Here is a 26,296-nt window from a genome sequence, read left to right as displayed (position 1 = left end):
TATTGTTTACAGGTTATATTCTGACATCTAATATCCAGGACTATTGTTTCAATGAAATGACGTGGAAACAACATTGATTCAACCAGTGTGTGCTCAGTGGGTATAGGCTATGGAGTGTAAGGGTCCAAACTAAGCAACACAACCCACTATAGGAGTAGTGATGTCAAAGCACCAGTGCTGATGTCTTGGTGATGCTGTAATCCATGAAGAGCTGTACGATTTATAATCCAATTTTAGTTTTGAACAAACACTAGAATTCTTGAGTGGCCCAGTCATATATAGTTAAATCCCAAACAAAGACATGTTATTTAAGACTGGGCTGCAGCTGCAGAGTGTGGAAACCATAGCTATGCGTGAAAAGTGACAGCAACACCTCTTAAATGCACTTGTCAAAAGGATTAACGCCATTACAATGTGATGCCTGCACTGGGCTAGGTGAACTAGGGTACACCTCCCCCCCTCCCCATTTTACACCCACCATGTCACACCCATCCCCCTCAATGCTCTGCAGCAGAAGGCCCTGGAGCATAGACAGTGTGTGTGTGTGTGTGTGTGTGTGTGTGTGTGTGTGTGTGTGTGTGTGTGTGTGTGTGTGTGTGTGTGTGTGTGTGTGTGTGTGTGTGTGTGTGTGTGTGTGTGTGTGTGTGGTGTGTGTGTGTGTGAGTGCGTGCGTGCGTGCGTGCGTGTGTGTGTGTGTGTGTTTGTTTTATTTTAACTGTCCTTATGGGTACCAGAAGTAAAACAAGGAAAATTCAAACAAGTGGGGACATTTTGCAGGTCCCCACAAGGAAAAATGCTATTTTAGGCTTAGAGGTTAGGCTTAGGGTTAGGTTTACATTTAGAGTTGGGGTTAGAATTAAGTTTAGGGTTAGGTTCAGGGTTAGGGGTTAGGGTTAGGGGTTAAGGTTAGGCATAGGGTTGTGGTGAGGTTAAGGTTAGGGTTAGATTTAGAGTTAGGGGTTAGGGAAAATAGGATTCTGGATGGGAATCAATTATTTGGTCCCCACAAGGATAGCAATACAAACTGTGTGTCTGCGAGTGTGACACATGATTGCATAGACAAGATGAAATATGATGTACTGAACAGAATGTAACAGGATGTACTGTACAGAATGTCACAGGATGTACTGTCCAGAATGTCACAGGATGTACTGTACAGAATGTAACAAGATGTACTGTACAGAATGTCACAGGATGTACTGTACAGAATGTAACAGGATGTACTATACAGAATGTCACAGGATGTACTGTACAGAATGTCACAGGATGTACTGTACAGAATGTCACAGGATGTACTGTACAGAATGTCACAGGATGTACTGTACAGAATGTAACAAGATGTACTGTACAGAGTGTAAGCCTCTTACAGAATGATGATAGTGACCTGTGAAGAGAGAGGGAAGAAACAAGAGAAAGAAAGAAAGACTTAATTGGCTATGCCCCCTCCCCACTCCCTTGACTACCTAACCCTTGGGACAAGGAGGCTATTCTTATAGAGGGCAGAGAGAGGCCTCCATCTCCCTTGGTGTCCCCATGACTATAGACTACACCGTGCCCTGGAGTATACCTGAAGATATGGGGGAAGTGTCATGCAAAGTGGTGTGGGAGGAGTGGGGAATTGAGTTTCATCGAATAAGACTAGCACCTTTTTTACAGGGTGTCTGGATACCTCATAGGTTGAGTTTGTTTTAAAGGAGCAACCACTGGGTTATCTAATATAAACCTGGTTAGTTCTGCCAAGAAAAACAATCAACTGGGGAAACTTAAAAAAAAACTATTCCTTTACTTGTCTCGTTATTACTCATAGGTGAAATAGAAAATGTGACCATATTTATGTCGGTAAGTGCTTTTAGATTTGTGATAATGAGGGGGGGTGAGGGGTTGAGGAAATTCACTGCACCAAATGCTCCTAGTTATTCTGACACCTCATTCTGGGAGGATAGAGACGCTCTGGGAGGATAGAGATGCTCTGGGAGGATAGAGACGCTCTGGGAGGATAGAGACGTTCTGGGAGGATACAGACGCTCTGGGAGGATACAGACGTTCTGGGAGGATACAGACGTTCTGGGAGGATACAGACGTTCTGGGAGGATAGAGACGTTCTGGGAGAATACAGACGTTCTGGGAGGATACAGATGTTCTGGTAGGATACAGACGCTCTGGGAGGATAGAGACGTTCTGGGAGGATACAGACGCTCTGGGAGGATACAGACGTTCTGGGAGGATACAGACCCTCGGGGAGGATAGAGACGTTCTGGGAGGATAGAGACGTTCTGGGAGGATAGAGACGCTCTGGGAGGATAGAGACGCTCTGGGAGGATAGAGACGTTCTGGGAGGATAGAGATGTTCTGGGAGGATACAGACGTTCTGGGAGGATAGAGACGTTCTGGGAGGATAGAGACGTTCTGGGAGGATACAGACGCTCTGGGAGGATACAGACGTTCTGGGAGGATACAGACGTTCTGGGAGGATACAGACCCTCGGGGAGGATAGAGACGTTCTGGGAGGATAGAGACGTTCTGGGAGGATAGAGACGCTCTGGGAGGATACAGACGCTCTGGGAGGATACAGACGTTCTGGGAGGATACAGACGCTCTGGGAGGATAGAGACGTTCTGGGAGGATAGAGACGTTCTGGGAGGATACAGACGTTCTGGGAGGATACAGACACTCTGGGAGGATAGAGACGCTCTGGGAGGATAGAGACGTTCTGGGAGGATAGAGACGCTCTGGGAGGATACAGATGTTCTGGGAGGATAGAGACGCTCTGGGAGGATAGAGATGCTCTGGGAGGATAGAGACGTTCTGGGAGGATAGAGACGTTCTGGGAGGATAGAGACGCTCTGGGAGGATACAGACGTTCTGGGAGGATACAGACGCTCTGGGAGGATACAGACGTTCTGGGAGGATACAGACGCTCTGGGAGGATAGAGACGTTCTGGGAGAATACAGATGCTCTGGGAGGATAGAGACGTTCTGGGAGGATACAGACGTTCTGGGAGGATAGAGACGTTCTGGGAGGATAGAGACGTTCTGGGAGGATACAGACGTTCTGGGAGGATAGAGACGTTCTGGGAGGATAGAGACGCTCTGGGAGGATAGAGACGTTCTGGGAGGATACAGACGTTCTGGGAGGATAGAGACGTTCTGGGAGGATAGAGATGTTCTGGGAGGATACAGACGCTCTGGGAGGATAGAGACGTAACCTTCAGGAGCTGGAGTGTATTTTATTAACCTTTATTTAACAAGGCAAGTCAGTTAAGAACAAATTCTTAGTTTCAATGACGGCTTAGGAACAGAGGGTTTGTTCAGGGGTAGAATGACAGATTTTTACCTTGTCAGCTCGGGGATTCCATTCACCAACCTTTTGGTTACTGGCCCAACACTCTAACCACTAGGCTACCTGCCGCCCAAGGGGTAAAGGGGAATGACTGTCCCACTTCTCTGAGCTAGGTGTAGAAGTTGCCCCCTAACCATTGCTCCAGGGTCAGATTTGTTTTATTGTCCTAATGCAGTGGTTCCCAAACTTTTTATAGTCCCGTACCCCTTCAAACATTCAACCTCCAGCTGCGTACCCCATCTAGCATCAGGGTCAGCGCACTCTTAAATGTTGTTTTTTTGCCATCATTGTAAGCCTGCCACAGACACACACTATACAATACATTTATTAAACATAAGAATGAGTGTGAGTTTTTGTGACAACCCGGCTCGTGGGAAGTGACAAAGAGCTCTTATAGGACCAGGGCACAAATAATAATATAATAATCAATAATTTTGCTCTTTATTTAACCATCTTACATATCAAACCTTATTTGTTCATCAAAAAGTGTGAATAACTCACCACAGGTTAATGAGAAGGGTGTGCTTGAAAGGATGCACATAACTCTGCAATGTTGGGTTGTATTGGAGAGAGTCTCAGTCTTAAATCATTTTCCACACACAGTCTGTGCCTGTATTTAGTTTTCATGCTAGTGAGGGCCGAGAATCCACTCTCACTTAGGTACATGGTTGCAAAGGGCATCAGTGTCTTAACAGCGCGATTTGCCAAGGCAAGAAACTCTGAGTGCAGCCCTATCCAGAAATATGGCAGTGGCTTCTGATTGAATTCAATTTTCACAGAACCGTTTGTGGCAATTTTGATGAGGCTCTCTTGTTCAGATATCGGTAAGTGGATTGGAGGCAGGGCATGAAAGTGTGTCGTCCGTCTCGGGGAAGTACCTGCGTAATTGCGCACCCAGCTCACTTAGGTGCTTTGTTTTATGTTTGACATTGTCCGTGAGCTTGTGTTAATTTGTACACAAAAAATCATACAATGGAAAGACCTGTGTGTTGTCCTTGTTAATGCAGACAGAGAAGAGCTTCAACTTCTAAATCATAACCACAATTTTGTCCCGCACATTGAATATAGTTGCGGAGAGTCCCTGTAATCTTAGATTCAGATCATTCAGGCGAGAAAAAACATCACCCAGATAGGCCAGTCGTGTGAGAAACTCGTCATCATGCAAGCAGTCAGACAAGTGAAAATTATGGTCAGTAAAGAAGCTCGTCTCTCAATTTAAAAAAAATGTGTCAATACTTTGCCCCTTGATAACCAGCGCACTTCTGTATGTTGTAAAAGCGTTACATGGTCGCTGCCCGTATCATTGCATAATGCAGAAAATACACGAGTGTTCAGGGGCCTTTCTTTAACAAAGTTAACCATTTTCACTGTAGTGTCCAACACGTCTTTCAAGCTGTCAAGGCATTCCCTTGGCAGCAAGAGCCTCTCGGGGGATGCTGCAGTGTACCCAAGTGGCGTCGGGAGCAACTGCTTGCACGCGCGTTACCACTCCACTATGTCTCCCTGTCATGGCTTTTGCTCCATCAGTACAGATACCAACACATCTTGACCACAAAAGTCCATTTGATGTCACAAAGCTGTCCAGTACTTTAAACATATCCTCTCATGTTGTCCTGGTTTCCAGTGGTTTGCAGAAGAGGATGTATTCCTTATTTGACGCCCCATAAACGTAACGGACATATACCAGGAGCTGTGCCAGGCCCGCCACGTCTGTTGACTCATCCAGCTGTAACGCATAGAATTCACTGGCTTGTATGCCAAGCAGTAATTGTTTCAAAACATCTCCTGCCATGTCACTGACGCGTCGTGAAACAGTGTTGTTTTATGAAGGCATTGTCTGTATAGTTTTTTGGGGCTTTTCCCCCAGCATTGTCCCAGCCATATCCGTGGCAGCAGTAAGAATTAAGTCCTCCACAATAGTATGGGGCTTGCCTGTCCTAGCCACTCGGTAGCTCACAATATAAGACGCTTCTCGACCCTTCTTATTAATGGTATCTATTGCTTTTCTACAAAAGCAAATGTCTTACTACTCGAAAGTCATCTTTATTCTCGCTCAAAAAACTCCCGTGGCTTATTTTTCAAAATGACCTGTTTCGTTTCTAAATGTCTGTGCAAGAGAGAAGGTTTCCCGCGAGAGAGTAACGGTTAATATGATTGGAAGTTAATTATTTGATCAAATCAAATCAAATCGAATTTGTCACGTGCCGAATACAACCTTACAGCTTACTTACAAGCCCTTAACCAACAATGCAGTTTTAAGAAGAATATCTAATAACATTTTTATTTTTTATTTTTTATTAATAAAATGATCATGTGTGCATGTCACTCAACAGAAAAAGCAAGGCAACAACAATGGCAACATCAATCTTTAATGGCTGATGCCCTGAACATATTCATTTACATATTAATTTTCATAACTTTTCTTATCTTTTTTGGTTTTAACAATAAAAATTTCAAACAACCCCTGCAATTCACTGAAATATGTATTCTCCTCACATTGGCAAAACATGAATATCAACAGTATGCATTGAAAAAAAATATAAAAAAATACACAAACATGCATATAACACCCATTTAGTCCTACAGTAGCTTTAGTCCTACAGTAGCTTTAGTCCTACAGTAGCTTCAGGACATCAAACAAAGGAATTACATTCTACTGAATGATTATTTCAACTCACATAACAGCTGCGTCTTGAAAGGTGACACTGGGTGAAAATATGTACTTTTCTTTCATATATTCTCACTCTGATTTACAGTTGATCATCCCAATGGTTAAAAGGTGGCATGCGATGTTATAATGAAGACATTTTCTGGTTTTAAACTGTTTTCCTGGTTGTAGACATCACATAACCAGATTACAACCAAGTAAAGACACAATATCATCAAGACATCATATTTTTTGTTGTTATCTGGCCAGAAATAACCAGATTACAACCAAGTAAAGACACAATATCATCAAGACATCATATTTTTTGTTGTTATCTGGCCAGAAATAACCAGATTACAACCAAGTAAAGACACAATATCATCAAGACAACATATTTTTTGTTGTTATCTGGCCAGAAATAACCAGATTACAACCAAGTAAAGATACGATATCATGATATCATCATATTTTAGTTGTTATCTTGTCAGATAACAAAGAAAACAGCCAGTTTAAGATATGTCTTTTTTTTGGGGTCGCTAACAAAATATTGTAAAAAATAATAATTATTTTACCCAGTTTACAATGTGAATTAACATCACATTAACGCTATTGCAGCCAGTTTGCCAGCATGTATCTGGGTATAACGATATGTGTGATAATGTAGTACAATCATTAAATCAAGGACCAAAAAATATGATTCTAAAACATTTGCCAGATACATCCTGCAATAGCGTTATTGTCAATTCACGTTGCAAACTGGTAAAAGGATTATAATTTTTTTTACAATATTTTAAAGTGGTGAGAGCGGGAAAGTATTGTAAAAACTTGGGTAATATTTAATTTCATAAAGGACTTTTGGATATTTTGAGATTAATATTCCATGGACTCACTATATCACATCACATCCACTAAAACACTTACAAACTCATGATTTTAACATGACTAATAAAGTTCAATCAATCAATCAATCAGCCAATCCATTTTATGTTAGGCACTCACAGTGACTCTTATGAACTGGAAGGTTAATTGCGTCTGTGTTAAAAGGAATATTACTTCATGGATGCATTTACGATGCTCACATCGGCGTTTCATTTTTAAATGCCTTATAGATTTTCCCGCCAACTTTCATATTAGATCCGTTTTTTTTATTATTACACTCTTGGTTGTGTGAGATCCTTGACTCATTTATTGGACATAACATGAAAATACAAGACTGCATATTTTTATTTTGAGATTACAGGAGAAGAACAACCAGAACGAAGGCTTTAAGCCCTAAAGCTTCACAGAATGAACAGAGCTCGTATAGCCAACTATATTGCAGTCTTTAACCAAGAACTCGGCGAACAACGGTGAAACAGGAAACATTATTTTTTATTCCAATCATCCACCTAGGTCATGGATGGACAACTTTGATAAGGGTGAGGACCACACAAAAAAATTGCCCCTCATTTTGCCATGGGCCGGAGAGGAAAATGAGCTGTTTTACAGCTCATTTCCTGCAATTCTACATATTTTGCAAAAGGGTGGAGAGAAATGTTTGCAGTTTTTAACATGATATTTGAGTGAGACTGACTAACAAAATAAATGGGGCCCCCCTGCCAGTAATTCGACCGTGATAACAAGTTTAGAGGGGAGGGGGGGTAAGGATCCAAGGGCCTTCAAAAGGGGGGCCGGCCGCCAGTTGCCCATCCCTGATTTAAGTAAAAATACTTTACAAAACCAGAGGTTGAATCTTCACTTAATTAGATAAGACACAGAAACATTTGAAAATGCTTTTCCTTTCTGGATGCTAGGATACTATTTTGAGTGAAAACGTGAGGCATGCAGGAAAAAATAGCACACTTCTTGAAAATAAATCAGAGGATATGAGCATTACATACGTAGCTGTTGAGATGGAATAATTCCACTAGCCTAGTTCGCTACGTTACAAAAACACGCCTTTGGTCAGTATTGTCTGTATAGTCCTGGTTTACAATTAATTTACAGGACTGGTATCCCAGACCAAGAAAAATCTTACTCCAGGATGAAAAAGTATTTTCAATAGAGTCCCCCAATAGAAGCCTATTTTCAATCCAGGAGTAGGTTTAATCTGGACCTGGGAAGTATCCCATAAAGCCCAAGACATACCCGAGGCAATACAAGAACTACAAATAGCTATGCAGAATGTTGATCCTAGCTAGTGTTGTCCCGCAATTACAAACGCCGCAAGTACGCAGGACCGACTATTTCCGTTCCTACATTGCATACGTAAGACAAACATTTGTCTTAACGGTGACTAGATACTGTACTCTTGAAGATTTTAATATTGGCATGGTTCCGAAATTGCTTATCTTGGATTATAAACTGGGTGGTTCGAGCCCTGAAAGCCAGACCGTATACCACGGGTATGAAAAAACATGTATTTTTACTGCTCTAATTACATTGGTAACCGGTTTAATCGCAATAAAGGAACTTGGGGGTTTGTGGTATATTGCAAATATACCACGGCTAAGGGCTGTATCCAGGCACTCTGCATAATGGCCATATACCACACCCCCTCAGGCCTTATTGCTTAATTATAGCCTGGTATCAATTTACCGTGATTAAATGGCTGCTATTTGGTGTAGAACAGGGGTGCTCAACTCCATAGCCCAATTCTCTCAGGGGTTGGAGTTGAGCAGCCAATTGTTGCAGTACAATATTATGTACATTTTGTATTATGACAAGTAGGAACTAACAAGTTTGGCATTATATTAGTGTCTCCACTTGTAAAAAAAAGCTTAAGGATTAACACAAAGCTACACGACTAATCAGAATCGTTACTATAGGAAAAAAAAGCATAAGTCTGCGAACTGATGCGACTGCTTTAGTGTGGCAGAGCAATCGGCCATTACACGGCGACTGGCACTCATACGAGAAGTAAGAACGACTGAGGATCTCAAACAGTATTACTCACACACTTGATACACAGAAAACAATCAAACATTTTCAAACATCGGATTGATTACAAAAATACATTTTGGTTTATCTTTAAAATATCTAAAGATTTACAGCATTTTCATTTTATTTTTTTGGGGGGGGGGGGGGAGTCATGCTTCAACATGTAGTAATAATCATACATAATAAGGAAAGGTATACAGAAAGGTAATAATTATAATCAATAATAATATAATCTGTTAACATTTTGGTCATCCTCTTTTACATAAGACTTTCAAAATGCCTGCATAGGCCTTGCACTCACACAGGTATAAATTCAGAAACACTTCATCCCAACTGATGTGGCCAAACATTGCACTCTTGAATGTATTTTAAAGTAATACACACGTTTTTTAAATTTTTGTTTAAATGTATGGGCTCATGTCAATTAAAAAAAAAAGTTTGATATATGTCAATGAAGGTTTTTAGTGGTTATGTTCCAATAAGCACACTAGCATACATACATTACCGTTCAAAAGTTTGGGGTCACTTAGAAATGTCCTTGTTTTTGAAAGAAAAGCAAAATAATTTTGTCCATTAAAATAACATCAAATTGATCAGAAATACAGTGTAGATATTGTTAATGTTGCAAATGACTATTGTAGCTGGAAACGGCTATGTGCTTTTCTTTCAAAAACAAGGACATTTCTAAGTGACCCCAAACTTTTGAACGGTAGTGTATGTGCTAGCAGGGATATTGGAACACAGCCTGTATGTTAGACTATGTCATTCTCATAAGGCATCATAAGGTCTTATGTATTGGACTGGAACCAAAGTGTCATCAGTAATTCTTGAGTATGTAACAGTATAAAAAGGGGGGTTGTAGCAGGGGGGGGGGGGGGGGGGGGGGGTGGAGGGGGGGGGCTGATGTGTGATGGCGGCTTGGGTCTGGAATGTCCTGAGGCCCGTGAGGTTGTTGTTGCCTGATAGAACCAGAGAGAGAAAGGTTGGAGGGGGAGAGGGAGAGAATAGAGAGAGAGAGAGAGAGAGAGAGAGAGAGAGAGAGAGAGAGAGAAAGAGAGCGACAGAGAGATAAAGAGAGAGATAGAGAGATAGAGCGAAAGAGAGAGATAGAGAGATTTTAGGGATAACTTACCATGGCGCACACACACACACACACACACACACACACACACACACACACCACACACACACGTTTTCACCACATATGTCCTGTTCGAGGTTTAAAACAAAAATGACCCCATCTTAAGCCTTAACTGAAATACACACACAAAAGCTGACACAGTGGCAATATGGCTGCAGGCATTCAACATCATTTCTGCACAATTGTTTGGGAGTGAGATATTATTTCTGAAAACCTCCACTTGGTTTTCGCAGCTTCTTCCACAAATCTACACATTCAAATAAAATGTTCTGTCAGATTGGAGCTTGGCGACCAGCAGCTGAAGGTGTGTGTTACATGTTCGACCTGCCTGTCATGATCGCTGAGCTTGAGTCCATTGAGCGTTTGACCGTGAACTCACCAACGGTCCACTGTGCGGTAAACAAGGTCAGGAATCCTCCTGGTTTGGACGTGAGAACCGCCAGCAACACCATCAAGGCCGACCGTGGCCACCATCACACATCATGAACCTGGAGACATAACAAGCTATGGAGTTAAAAAGTACGTAGCGCTTTATAATGCTACAACGCTATAATGGTTTATAATGACTTTTAATACATTTGACAATCTGCTTGTAACAGATTCAAACAACAATGAAATTACATCAGTAATAACTCATATACCAGTATGCTAACTGTTATTATAATCCACAGCATTATAAAAATATATATATAATAATAATAATAATAATAATGATAATAATAAATAACAATAACTACAATAATAATAACAGTAGAAGCCAGTCTACTCTGATCTGACATACCATATTTGGAATGGTACTGTATGGCATTCAGTGAATATGTCCCTAGAGTCACTACAGTGGACTTCCTGCTCCTAACAGAACCCCCCCCCCCCCCCCCCCCCTCAATTATGGAAGGTCGACCCCTCCACCACAGGCATGCAGATGCTCCACAGAAAATAGACGTCACTTGGCAATGATTATGACAGAAGTTTAGGGAGTCCTTCAAAAGAAAACAAACAATTAGAAAAACCAATATGTGCGTGGAAGAGAGAGGGGCCTGACTTGATCCACTGAGAAGCATATGTACACAAGGTAACAAGCTCAGGCATGGCTGGCTTGGCAATGCCTGTTGTGTGTTCAACCGGGAATGGGACAATCAATGCACGCTCGGCCAAACTGACTCCATGCATTCTTTAGATTCGTATTCGTTCTGGCTGAAGCACAAAGGTTAAAGATGGCGGGTTTATCATTGAACACATCTTCGTGGATTACCGAAAGGTTTATTGATTTTGGGTTAATGTGTTTCCTGACTTAACCTGACACAGGTGTATGTAATGTGGGATAGCCAAACAAACATTACTTCAGATTGAGAGGCCTTGATTTCTCAGAGATTTTCCCACTGGCAATCTCCTATCTGACAATGTTATCAATGATTTACTTACATAGGCAACTGTTGATGGTAAAAAACAAATGAAAATCTACTGGCCCTAAATGGACTGGAAGAGAATCTACTAGCCCAAAATGGACTGGAAGAGAATCTACTGGCCCTAAATGGACTGGAAGAGAATCTACTGGCCCTAAATGGACTGGGAGAGAATCTACTGGCCCTAAATGGACTGGAAGAGAATCTACTAGCCCGAAATGGACTGGAAGAGAATCTACTGGCCCTAAATGGACTGGGAGAGAATCTACTGGCCCTAAATGGACTGGAAGAGAATCTACTAGCCCGAAATGGACTGGAAGAGAATCTACTAGCACTAAATGGACTGGAAGAGAATCTACTGGCCCTAAATGGACTGGAAGAGAATCTACTAGCCCGAAATGGACTGGAAGAGAATCTACTGGCCCTAAATGGACTGGGAGAGAATCTACTGGCCCTAAATGGACTGGAAGAGAATCTACTGGCCCTAAATGGACTGGAAGAGAATCTACTAGCACTAAATGGACTGGAAGAGAATCTACTAGCACTAAATGGACTGGAAGAGAATCTACTGGCCCTAAATGGACTGGAAGAGAATCTACTGGCCCTAAATGGACTGGAAGAGAATCTACTGGCCCTAAATGGACTGGGAGAGAATCTACTGGCCCTAAATGGACTGGAAGAGAATCTACTGGCCCTAAATGGACTGGAAGAGAATCTACTGGCCCTAAATGGACTGGAAGAGAATCTACTGGCCCTAAATGGACTGGAAGAGAATCTACTGGCCCTAAATGGACTGGAAGATAATCTACTGGCCCTAAATGGACTGGAAGAGAATCTACTGGCACTAAATGGACTGGAAGAGAATCTACTGGCCCTAAATGGACTTGAAGAGAATCTACTGGCCCTAAATGGACTGGAAGAGAATCTACTGGCACTAAATGGACTGGAAGAGAATCTATGGCCCTAAATGGACTGGAAGAGAATCTACTGGCCCTAAATGGACTGGAAGAGAATCTACTAGCCCTAAATGGACTGGAAGAGAATCTACTGGCCCTAAATGGACTGGAAGATAATCTACTGGCCCTAAATGGACTGGAAGATAATCTACTAGCCCTAAATGGACTGGAAAATAATCAAAATGAACACATTCTTTGAGAGTTTGAGTTTCAGAAAAGCACTATAAAAATAATTTACAGTATTACTTCAAATGTATAGGACCTGCTTCAGGCAATATGTTGTGTTATTTTTGAGGAACGGAGTAGACAGTATTTCAACTAACATGAGACAAGGTGCAGCCAAAAATCACAAGAACACCAGTAGAGAAATAGGTGCGACTCTCGTCATCTTGTCAGGAAATGATCCCTATTCATTAGGGATGGGCGTACATTGGAATGGGAATACTGCATACCCATGCATTACAACCCTATTCCACCTCTGAATAATCTCCTGTGCTTGTAAGTCTAATACCTGTGTTACAGTAACATGAAGAGGAAGCCAAAGTCTGATACCTGTTTTAAAGTAACATGAAAAGAGGAAGCCAATGTCTGATACCTGTTTTACAGTAACATGAAGAGGAAGCCAAAGTCGGATACCTGTTTTACAGTAACATGAAAAGAGGAAGCCAAAGTCTGATACCTGTTTTAAAGTAACATGAAAAGAGGAAGCCAATGTCTGATACCTGTTTTACAGTGACATGAAAAGAGGAAGCCAAAGTCTGATACCTGTTTTACAGTAATATTAAAAGAGGAAGCCAATGTCTGATACCTGTTTTACAGTGACATGAAAAGAGGAAGCCAAAGTCTGATACCTGTTTTACAGTGACATGAAAAGAGGAAGCCAAAGTCTGATACCTGTTTTACAGTAACATGAAAAGGGGAAGCCAAAGTCCCTTAATCCACTGAAAAGCCTTTAGGCTGTAGCCATGTTTCTCACATACCAGACCAGCTAGTAGGACGGGGAGGTGATGACCACAGCTGTTGACATGTATCCTGAACAGAACACACTCCTTTGTATACTGTGTGTGTGTGTGTGTGTGTGTGTGTGTGTGTGTGTGTGTGTGTGTGTGTGTGTGTGTGTGTGTGTGTGTGTGTGTGCATGAGGGAGATGAGAGGCATCGCACATGCATGTGGACTGTATGTAGGTACATGTCTTTGTGTGTGGATGAGAGTGAGATTGAATGTGTGACAGTGTGTTATAAGGGGGATGAATAAAGTTCTACTTCCTTATTAAAGGGGTCTCAGCTGGGGGTCAGTCCCTCTCTGGTGGGAGTTAGTCAGAAGTTCAACAGGAATTGGGTTTGTCGGGCTATTGGCCAATAAGTCCCCCAGGCCAGGCAGCAAGGCTCCACACACACAACCACACACACACACACACACACACACACACACACACACACACACACACACACACACACACACACACACACACACACACACACACACACACAAACACACACAAACACACACAAACACTCCCCCATGATGTCTTGTCAGATGGAAAATCCGGATTACCTTTCCCTGCAGTTCACTAAGCATTTGTGTTCAGTATTAGGTTGTCTGTGCGCATAACCATGTGCTTGTGGACAGGAGAAAAATAAACTGAGATTGCTTTGACATGAAGGCAGCTGAAAAATAACTTCAGACGGAGGAGGAGGAGAATAAAAAACAAACGCTTCAACACATTAATATGTTCGGAACCAAAAGCTCTTAAAAAAAAAAAACTTACATACAGCACAGTTAAAGCTGGGAGTTTTCAAAATGTCCGCCGCAGTGACAGGCAGGATGCCAGGTGATTAATAAACCTCGTTACCGGCTGTGACTGAAGGCCTTTCCTGCGTGGAGCACTCTGCCCAGTGTCACGTTTCAGCTGTTTACCACCCAGACACGCAGTCTCCCATGGAAACTTACACGTTCTGCTTGCCAACCGCATAAACCCCCCCGACCGTAAATTTAAGCCACCATGTGGCAAATGTTAGAACGACCACAAGTGGACGACAAGCCTGTAATGACTGTGCAACTCTTAAGAGAGCACATCCATTGTTTGGACAATTGCACAGCATTGATAGAGTATGATTGGGCCTCTCCGTCCACCCAGGTCACACCAAATCCACTGCAGTATTAAATGTTTTTATTCGGGAGATGTCTTCTGCATGCAATTCAACACAGTCCACTAGGGGCAACGTGAGCACCTATTTCCATCTAGTAAACTGTGAGCTACAGATAGAGGATAGATGGTTCAATCCCAGTGCTAGGCACTCTTTTTTTCAGTTGTAACCCTATGCCAAACCTTAACCCTTACCTACAGCCCCTTCACCAATAGACTTTAGGGTGGCAGGTAGCCTAGTGTTTAGAGTGTTGGGCCAGTAACTGAAAGGTTGCTACATTGAATCCCTGAGCTGACAAGGTAAAAATCTGTCGTTCTACCCCTTAAACATGGCAGTTAATCCACTGTTCCTCAGCTGTCATTGTAAATGAGAATTTGTTCTTAACTGACTTGCCTAGTTAAATAAAGGTGAAATACATAATCCCCCCGCTGGACAAATGTTGAATACTCAAGTGAGATCTTGTTGCTCCCTCTCCAGTATAACTTACAAAGGTAAATATTCCTTGTATGTAATTACACAGTGAACAACTGTAAAAAAAAAAAATCTAACCAAATTCAATGGTGTAAATACAACTAAAATACATTTTTTTTGTGGGAGAAAAATACCTATATTAAAGGAGAGAAAGAAGAGATAAACATGTAATATGTCAAATCAAAGTTTATTTGTCAGGTGCGCCAAATACAACAGGTGAAATGCTTACTTACAGGCTCTAACCAACAGTGCAAAAAAGGTATTAGGTGAACAATAGGTAAGTAAAGAAATAAAAACAACAGTAAAAAGACAGTGAAAAATAACAGTAGCGAGGCTATACCAGTAGAGAGGCTATACCAGTAGAGAGGCTATAACACTAGCGAGGCTATACCAGTAGTGAGTCTATACCAGTAGCGAGGCTATAACACTAGCGAGTCTATACCAGTAGTGAGTCTATACCAGTAGCGAGGCTATAACACTAGCGAGGCTATACCAGTAGTGAGTCTATACCAGTAGTGAGGCTATACCATTAGTGAGGCTATAACACTAGCGAGGCTATATACAGTAGCGAGCCTATATACAGTAGAGAGGATATACCAGTAGCGAGGCTATATACAGTAGCGAGGCTATATACAGTAGCGAGGCTATACCAGTAGTGAGGCTATAACACTAGCGAGGCTATATACAGTAGCGAGGCTATAACGGTAGCGAGGCTATATACAGTAGCGAGGCTATATACAGTAGCGAGGCGATACCAGTAGTGAGGATATATACACTAGCGAGGCTATAACACTAGCGAGGCTATATACAGTAGCGAGGATATATACAGTAGCGAGGCTATATACAGTAGCGAGGATATATACAGTAGCGAGGATATACACAGTAGCGAGGATATATACAGTAGCGAGGCTATACCAGTAGCGAGGATATATACAGTAGAGAGGATATACCAGTAGCGAGGATATAAACAGTAGTGAGGCTATACCAGTAGCGAGGATATATACAGTAGAGAGGATATACCAGTAGCGAGGATATACCAGTAGCGAGGATATACCAGTAGCGAGGATATATACAGTAGTGAGGCTATATACAGTAGTGAGGATATACCAGTAGCGAGGATATACCAGTAGCGAGGATATATACAGTAGTGAGGCTATACCAGTAGCGAGGATATATACAGTAGCGAGGATATATACAGTAGCGAGGATATATACAGTAGCGAGGATATACCAGTAGCGAGGATATATACAGTAGTGAGGCTATACCAGTAGCGAGGATATATACAGTAGCGAGGCTATACCAGTAGTGAGGATATACCAGTAGCGAGGATATATACAGTAGCGAGGCTATACCAGTAGCGAGGATATATACAGTAGCGAGGCTATACCAGTAGCAAGGATATACCAGTAGCGAGGATATACACAGTAGCGAGGATATACCAGTAGCGAGGATATACCAGTAGCGAGGATATACCAGTAGCGAGGATATATACAGTAGTGAGGCTATACCAGTAGCGAGGATATACCAGTAGCGAGGATATAACAGTAGCGAGGCTATATACAGTAGCGAGGATATATACAGTAGCGAGGATATATACAGTAGCGAGGATATATACAGTAGCGAGGCTATACCAGTAGCGGAGGATATATACAGTAGAGAGGATATACCAGTAGCGAGGATATATACAGTAGTGAGGCTATACCAGTAGCGAGGATATATACAGTAGAGAGGATATACCAGTAGCGAGGATATACAAGTAGCGAGGATATACCAGTAGCGAGGATATATACAGTAGTGAGGCTATATACAGTAGTGAGGATATACCAGTAGCGAGGATATACCAGTAGCGAGGATATACCAGTAGCGAGGATATATACAGTAGTGAGGCTATACCAGTAGCGAGGATATATACAGTAGCGAGGATATATACAGTAGCGAGGATATATACAGTATCGAGGATATACCAGTAGCGAGGATATATACAGTAGTGAGGCTATACCAGTAGCGAGGATATATACAGTAGCGAGGCTATACCAGTAGTGAGGATATACCAGTAGCGAGGATATATACAGTAGCGAGGCTATACCAGTAGCGAGGATATATACAGTAGCGAGGCTATACCAGTAGCGAGGATATACCAGTAGCGAGGATATACACAGTAGCGAGGATATACCAGTAGCGAGGATATATACAGTAGCGAGGCTATATACAGTAGTGAGGCTATATACAGTAGCGAGGCTATACCAGTAGCGAGGATATATACAGTAGCGAGGCTATACACAGTAGCGAGGCTATACCAGTAGCGAGGATATATACAGTAGTGAGTCTATACCAGTAGCGAGGATATATACAGTAGTGAGGCTATACCAGTAGCGAGGATATACCAGTAGTGAGGATATACACAGTAGCGAGGCTATACCAGTAGTGAGGATATACCAGTAGAGAGGCTATACCAGTAGCGAGGATATATACAGTAGTGAGGCTATACCAGTAGCGAGGCTATACCAGTAGTGAGGATATACCAGTAGAGAGGCTATACCAGTAGCGAGGATATATACAGTAGTGAGGATTTACCAGTAGAGAGGCTATACCAGTAGCGAGGATATATACAGTAGTGAGGCTATACCAGTAGCGAGGCTATACCAGTAGTGAGGCTATACCAGTAGAGAGGCTATACCAGTAGCAAGGATATATACAGTAGAGAGGTTATATACAGTAGTGAGGCTATATACCAGTAGTGAGGCTATATACAGTAGAGAGGCTATATACCAGTAGTGAGGATATACCAGTAGTGAGGCTATATACAGTAGAGAGGCTATATACCAGTAGTGAGGATATACCAGTAGCGAGGATATATACAGTAGCGAGGATATATACAGTATCGAGGATATACCAGTAGCGAGGATATATACAGTAGCGAGGATATATACAGTAGTGAGGCTATATACAGTAGTGAGGATATATACAGTAGAGAGGCTATACCAGTAGCGAGGATATACCAGTAGTGAGGATATACCAGTAGCGAGGATATATACAGTAGAGAGGATATACCAGTAGCGAGGCTATATACAGTAGCGAGGATATATACAGTAGCAAGGATATATACAGTAGCGAGGATATACCCGTAGCGAGGACATATACAGTAGTGAGGCTATACCAGTAGCGAGGATATACCAGTAGCGAGGATATACCAGTAGCGAGGATATATACAGTAGCGAGGATATACCAGTAGCGAGGATATATACCGTAGTGAGGCTATATACAGTAGTGAGGATATATACAGTAGTGAGGATATATACAGTAGCGAGGTTATATACAGTAGTGAGGCTATATACAGTAGCGAGGTTATATACAGTAGCGAGGATATATACAGTAGAGAGGATATACCAGTAGTGAGGATATATACAGTAGCGAGGTTATATACAGTAGCGAGGATATACCAGTAGCGAGGATATATACAGTAGCGAGGATATACCAGTAGCGACGATATATACAGTAGCGTGGATATATACAGTAGTGAGCATATACCAGTAGCGAGGATATATACAGTCGTGAGGATATATACAGTAGTGAGGATATACCAGTAGCGAGGATATATACAGTAGCGAGGATATATACAGTAGTGAGGATATATACAGTAGTGAGGATATATACAGTAGCGAGGCTATATACAGTAGCGAGGCTATATACAGTAGTGAGGCTATACCAGTAGCGAGGATATATACAGTAGCGAGGATATATACTGTAGCGAGGATATATACAGTAGCGAGGATATATACAGTAGCGAGGATATACCAGTAGCGAGGATATATACAGTAGTGAGGCTATATACAGTAGCGAGGCTATACCAGTAGCGAGGCTATATACAGTAGCGAGGCTATACACAGTAGCGAGGATATACCAGTAGCGAGGATACTATACAGTAGCGAGGATATATGCAGTAGCGAGGATATACCAGTAGCGAGGATATATACAGTAGCGAGGATATATACAGTAGTGAGGATATATACAGTAGCGAGGCTATATACAGTAGCGAGGATATATACAGTAGCGAGGATATATACAGTAGTGAGGATATATACCAGTAGTGAGGATATACCAGTAGTGAGGATATACCAGTAGTGAGGATATATACAGTAGTGAGGATATATACAGTAGTGAGGATATACCAGTAGCGAGGATATACCAGTAGAGAGGATATATACAGTAGCGAGGATATATACAGTAGTGAGGATAGATACCAGTAGTGAGGATATACCAGTAGTGAGGATATACCAGTAGTGAGGTTATATACAGTAGTGAGGATATATACAGTAGCGAGGATATATACAGTAGTGAGGATATATACAGTAGTGAGGATATATACAGTAGTGAGGATATACCAGTAGTGAGGCTATACCAGTAGTGCGGATATACCAGTAGTGAGGATATACCAGTAGCAAGGCTAATCATGTCACGATGATTTAGATTTTCATCCGGGTTTCTGAAGGAGACCACTTAGAAATGCTTGGAATGGCTTATTGTTTTCTTACCTCGCTTATCATAATCCCAAAGATAACTTTTGCAGTTTTGTGCTGCCAATATTTTTTTTAACATTTTTGTCAACCTTGCGAATGACGACCAATTGTAAAACAGGAAGATGTACATAGCATAACAGGCTGGTTTGACTAGCCATGATAAGAAAGCTACTTTGCCATTTGACACTTTTTATTCCTGTATTACTACTGATATGTTATGGACATTTACAGCTATTATATATTTAACGAGGCAAGTCAGTTAAGAACAAATTCTTATTTACAAAGACAGCCTACCAGGGAACGGTGGGTTAACTGCCTTGTTCAGAACAATAGATTTTTACCTTGACAGCTCAAGGATTCGATCCAGCCACGTTTTGGTTACTGGCCCAACGCTCTAACCACTAGGCTACCTGCCACCCCACATTGCAGGTGGACATGTTACAAGTATAACCTTTAATGTACAGTAGTTGACTGGAAAGCACTGATTTAAATAGATGGGCACTCTTGATCTTATGTACATACTTATTGTCTTAAAATATCACATACCTACGTTTATGACCAATTCATTTAGCATAGCGATGCTGGAGAAAGGCATGAGGTCAGTACTAGTCTACCACCGTGAGTTGGCACAGCTGCAGAAAAAGCCACAGCTGAAAAGGGCAAGGATAAACAAAGCCCTTTGAACTTAACTTCATTATCCTTTTCCCAAACGTCACAGGAAATAGATGGCGTTATGTATTATAATGGGGACAAAGCTTACTGGATCTTATGGGATCCTGTCTCAGGATGCCTTTACACGTTTAGATGCCAATTGTGGGGATTTTGGGGATGTGTTGGGAGGGTGAGGATTAGTGTGTGCGATTAGTGTGGTGGGGTGGTGGGTGTAGTGTGGAAAGTGGGAGATGTGTTTGTGTGTGTGTGAGAGAGAGAGTGTGTGTGTGTGTGTGTGCGTGTGTGCCTGCAGAGGCGTGCATATGCGTATGTTTGTATGTAATCACGTGCATATCGAGAGCTTGGGACTGACTTATATAACTTTCTATCTGTCAAAAGGTGTATTGGAGGTGAAGTCAGGTGCAGGAGAGCAGAGTGTAATGAACAGGCGCACTTTTATTATAGTTCCATAAACGAGAGCACTACATAAATCAAACATGCTCAAAAACACAGAACATAAAAGTAAAGCGAGTTAACTAACACCACAATAACATGAAACAATTACACACAAAACATGATGGGAAACAGAGGGTTAAATACAAGTAGATTAATTGGGGAAATGAAAACCAGGTGTGTATGGAAACAAGACAAGATATATGAAAAATGAAGCGGCAATGGCTAGAAAGCCGGTGACGTCGATCGCCGAACGTCGCCCGAACAAGGAGAGGAGCCGACTTCGGTGGAAGCCGTGACACTATATGGATTTTTGTTCAAAATGTAGTTATTGGCATAGCCTTGTTCTGTTCAATGTTCTCCACCTATAGTACTATAAATACCTCAATTCACGTTGTTAAGTTCAAAGTAATATTAAGTTCAAATTGCTGACACCATTCAAACCAATGAGGGTTCGGAACATTAAAGCCAATTATCTCAGAATCCTCTTTTTGCAGACAGTTCCAAGCTCTCGACTTCCTGTAAGTCCTCCTCTTTAGGGAGTTTCTTTAGATATGTTCAAGTCTTTGTACAGTAGATGAGTGCAGTTTCAATAAACAGCCCAAGTAATTATGAAACAACCATTGACTCTGATCTCAAAATAGCCCAAATAATCAGGAAACAACCATTGACTCTAATCCATAAACAGACCAATTAATCAGAAAACAACAATTGACTCTGATCCTAATCAGTGCGGGATGCAGGGATGTTGTTCTTTGATCAAGGGGTTAATATCCACTGGGGCAGCCTGACCGTATACATGACTTCAGCTCCGTTTGATAGAAGGGCACTTATGTCCCTAAAACCCCTCCCTTGTCCACTCCCTTCCTCGCTGCCCCCTTGAGGAACCAGAATCCCCAAAAGGAAAGAAAGATAGACAGATAAAGAGCGGGGGGGGAATCGTATTTACGGTCAGTTTTTCTTTGTCCTTGCCTCCTCTGAAAACAGCCTGTGTGTTTCTAGAGCTGGGAGCAGGGTTAGGGGGAACGGCACAATAGAACTAGCACCAATCAACAGTAAGTCTTAACCCTCCCCTATCTGCGCTTCACCCCTTCTCATCTCTCCCTTTTTCCTTTGGGGGTCTCGGGAACATGTTTCTTCCTGTCTGAGCCTTTGGGAATGGAGGAGGGGGGGGGGGGGGGGGGGGGGGGGGTCTGGTGACTATATGACTGGCGCCGAACAAACACACACACATACACACGAGCAGGGAGTGTGGTTTTGTGGCTTCTTTGTATAACAGAGTTGTGCTTGTCTACCGACAGATGAGCATGTACCACAATCGGATCGGTTACTGTTGACTATTCCATGCAGTGATGCAGCTGTCCTGTTTAGAGTTGAGTCATTTCTTCTACAGCCTTTAAACCCACTGCCATGTCCCTGCAATGTGTTACATTGTAACTATTGTTGTAAACACAACAAAAATAGAATTCTAAATAATCAGCAGTAGTGCAAAGGGATCCACTGAAACCTTCAACATGTTGACTGTACAACTATCTAGAGGTTATGACTGGAAACCTTCATCATGTTGACTGTATAACTATCTAGAGGTTATGACTGGAAACCTTCATCATGTTGACTGTATAACTATCTAGAGGTTATGACTGGAAACCTTCATCATGTTGACTGTACAACTATCTAGAGGTTATGACTGGAAACCTTCATCATGTTGACTGTATAACTATCTAGAGGTTATGACTGGAAACCTTCATCATGTTGACTGTATAACTATCTAGAGGTTATGACTGGAAACCTTCAACATGTTGACTGTACAACTATCTAGAGGTTATGACTGGAAACCTTCAACATGTTGACTGTACAACTATCTAGAGGTTATGACTGGAAACCTTCAACATGTTGACTGTATAACTATCTAGAGGTTATGACTGGAAACCTTCATCATGTTGACTGTATAACTATCTAGAGGTTATGACTGGATACCTTCAACATGTTGACTGTACAACTATCTAGAGGTTATGACTGGAAACCTTCAACATGTTGACTGTATAACTATCTAGAGGTTATGACTGGATACCTTCATCATGTTGACTGTACAACTATCTAGAGGTTATGACTGGAAACCTTCAACATGTTGACTGTACAACTATCTAAAGGTTATGACTGGAAACCTTCAACATGTTGACTGTATAACTATCTAGAGGTTATGACTGGAAACCTTCAACATGTTGACTGTATAACCATCTAGAGGTTATGACTGGAAACCTTCATCATGTTGACTGTACAACTATCTAGAGGTTATGACTGGATACCTTCATCATGTTGACTGTACAACTATCTAGAGGTTATGACTGGAAACCTTCAACATGTTGACTGTACAACTATCTAGAGGTTATGACTGGAAACCTTCAACATGTTGACTGTATAACCATCTAGAGGTTATGACTGGAAACCTTCATCATGTTGACTGTATAACCATCTAGAGGTTATGACTGGAAACCTTCATCATGTTGACTGTATAACCATCTAGAGGTTATGACTGGAAACCTTCAACATGTTGACTGTACAACTATCTAGAGGTTATGACTGGAAACCTTCATCATGTTGACTGTATAACCATCTAGAGGTTATGACTGGAAACCTTCCTCATGTTGACTGTACAACTATCTAGAGGTTATGACTGGATACCTTCATCATGTTGACTGTATAACTATCTAGAGGTTATGACTGGAAACCTTCATCATGTTGACTGTACAACTATCTAGAGGTTATGACTGGAAACCTTCATCATGTTGACTGTACAACTATCTAGAGGTTATGACTGGATACCTTCACCATGTTGACTGTATAACTATCTAGAGGTTATGACTGGAAACCTTCAACATGTTGACTGTACAACTATCTAGAGGTGTGACATTACTACAGTATGCTATCTGTAATGATGGAAGAGTATGGCAGGTACCCTGAATACAGGTAGAGTATGGCAGGTACCCTGAATACAGGTAGAGTATGGCAGGTACCCCGAATACAGGAAGAGTATGGCAGGTACCCTGAATACAGGTAGAGTATGGCAGGTACCCTGAATACAGGTAGAGTATGGCAGGTACCCCGAATACAGGAAGAGTATGGCAGGTACCCTGAATACAGGTAGAGTATGGCAGGTACCCGAATACAGGAAGAGTATGGCAGGTACCCTGAATACAGGAAGAGTATGGCAGGTACCCCGAATACAGGAAGAGTATGGCAGGTACCCTGAATACAGAAAGAGTATGGCAGGTACACTGGATACAGGAAGAGTATGGCAGGTACCCTGAATACAGAAAGAGTATGGCAGGTACCCTGAATACAGAATGTATGGCAGGTACCCTGAATACAGAAAGAGTATGGCAGGTACACTGAATACAGGATGTATGGCAGGTACCCCGAAAACAGGAAGAGTATGGAAGGTACCCCGAATACAGGATGTATGGCAGGTACCCTGAATACAGGAAGAGTATGGTAGGTACCCCGAATACAGGAAGAGTATGGTAGGTACCCTGAATACAGGATGTATGGCAGGTACCCTGAATACAGAAATAGTATGGCAGGTACCCCGAATACAGGAAGAGTATGGCAGGTACCCTGAATACAGAAAGAGTATGGCAGGTACCCTGAATACAGAATGTATGGCAGGTACCCTGAATACAGGATGTATGGCAGGTACCCTGAATACAGAAATAGTATGGCAGGTACCCCGAATACAGGAAGAGTATGGCAGGTACCCTGAATACAGAAAGAGTATGGCAGGTACCCTGAATACAGAATGTATGGCAGGTACCCTGAATACAGGATGTATGGCAGGTACCCTGAATACAGAAAGAGTATGGCAGGTACCCTGAATACAGAAAGAGTATGGCAGGTACACTGAATACAGAAAGAGTATGGCAGGTACACTGGATACAGGAAGAGTATGGCAGGTACCCTGAATACAGGATGTATGGTAGGTATCCTGAATACAGGTGGAAGCCATGCATCTCAATGTCATCTCCCTCCAGCTATCAGTCAGTATTAAAGGCCCAGTGGAGTCAAAAATGTTATTTCTCTAAGTTTTATCTATATTTCCACACTATGAGATTGGAATAATACCGTGCAATTGTGAAAAGTATAATAATGCCATTTTTGGTGTAAGAGCTGTTTGAAAAGACCACCTGAAATTTCAGGCTGTTTTGGTGGGATGGAGTTTTGGCCTGTCTGGTAAAATAAATTAGTTAATAGACCAATAAGAAAGAGAGTTCCAAACCTATCTGCCAATAACGACTAGTTTACCGTTTTCATCTCCCCACGGTTCTAGCTAAATTCTTACATAAGAAATTGCTCTTTGCTAATAAAGTTTTGTTTATTTTTTGTTTATTTTTACCATTTCAATTGAAAACAATTAAAGGTACAGTAAGAAAGGTACTTAATTGTTACCCAGAAAAGGATTTGATATTGAGATCAAAACAACTGCATCGGACCTTTAAAACATAGCCCCCAGAGATGATTCTTCATTCTGTTTGAGTCATTGCCTTTGATGTTTCATATCTAAGAAAAAATGCATGACATCAATTGAGAGACTGGCTTACTGGGCTATGACCTGGGAGGAAAAAATAAATGAAAATATATTTTAGTGCCTTTTACCAGGAAGTGAGTGGCCAGCGGGTGAATCTGGATGCAAAGAGGACATTACAAGGTATTTTATGTTGTCATGGTCAGGTTGTTTACAGGTTGTATAATGCTGAATAAATTGTTGTTCATGAGCCTTAGTTCCAATGAGACTGTCATACTACTTACTACTTACATACTACTAAATACTACTTACCCCGTGAAAGTTGACCGTGTGTGTTATTCCTATGAATGTGTTCAGTATGTTGTGTCCTAGCATTTACTGAAGCATTTTCAATTGCAATACCCATAAGTTATTAGACCAGACCATAATAATTACAAGTGTGTGTGTGTGTGTGTGTGTGTTTGTGTGTGTGTACCAGTGTTGTGTTCAAGACCACCTAAAGCGAGACCGATTCAAGACCAAGACCGGAGCAAATCAAGTCCGAGTCAAGAACAAGACCAGACAGGGGGGCGAGACCGAGTCAAGAACAAGACCAGACAGGGGGCGAGACCGAGTCAAGAACAAGACCAGACAGGGGGCGAGACCGAGTCAAGAACAAGACCAGACAGGGGGCGAGACCGAGTCAAGAACAAGAGCAGACGGGGGCGAGACCGAGTCAAGAACAAGACCAGACAGGGGGCGAGACCGAGTCAAGAACAAGACCAGACAGGGGGCGAGACCGAGTCAAGAACAAGACCAGACAGGGGGCGAGACCGAGTCAAGAACAAGACCAGACAGGGGGCGAGACCGAGTCAAGAACAAGAGCAGACGGGGCGAGACCGAGTCAAGAACAAGACCAGACAGGGGGCGAGACCGAGTCAAGAACAAGACCAGACAGGGGGCGAGACCGAGACCAAGTCAAGACCGGGAGGGGGACAAGGGGTCCGAGACCGAGACCAGAAGTATTTGAGTCCATTTCAAGTAATTTTGTCAAATCGCAACCATAATAAGAGTTCAAAATGTCCAGTATTTCTGTGTTCATATTTCAGAACAACATCTGGATTCTTTAGACATTTAGAATAGTGAAAAAAAT

At 42.0% G+C, this 26,296-nt stretch overlaps 1 protein-coding gene across 1 annotated transcript in view; it reads right to left on the bottom strand.

Annotated features, from left to right (window-relative positions):
- Positions 1–5,693: 5,693 nt before the first annotated feature.
- LOC106608509 (RNA binding protein, mRNA processing factor) overlaps positions 5,694–26,296 on the bottom strand; it is a 58,065-nt gene continuing 37,462 nt past the window's right edge. Inside the window, exons 8-9 of the mRNA XM_014206455.3 lie at positions 10,427–10,535; positions 5,694–9,865 (exon numbers count right to left, since the gene is read on the bottom strand). The gene's annotated coding sequence lies outside the window, so the exon portion shown is untranslated. The remainder of the gene's footprint in view (positions 9,866–10,426; positions 10,536–26,296) is intronic.

Source organism: Salmo salar, chromosome 07, assembly GCF_965601325.2.
Source record: "Salmo salar chromosome 07, fSalSal1, whole genome shotgun sequence".
NCBI lineage: Eukaryota > Metazoa > Chordata > Actinopteri > Salmoniformes > Salmonidae > Salmo > Salmo salar.
Note: the sequence above shows the minus strand (reverse complement) of the source record. Positions and strands in the feature narration are given on the sequence as shown.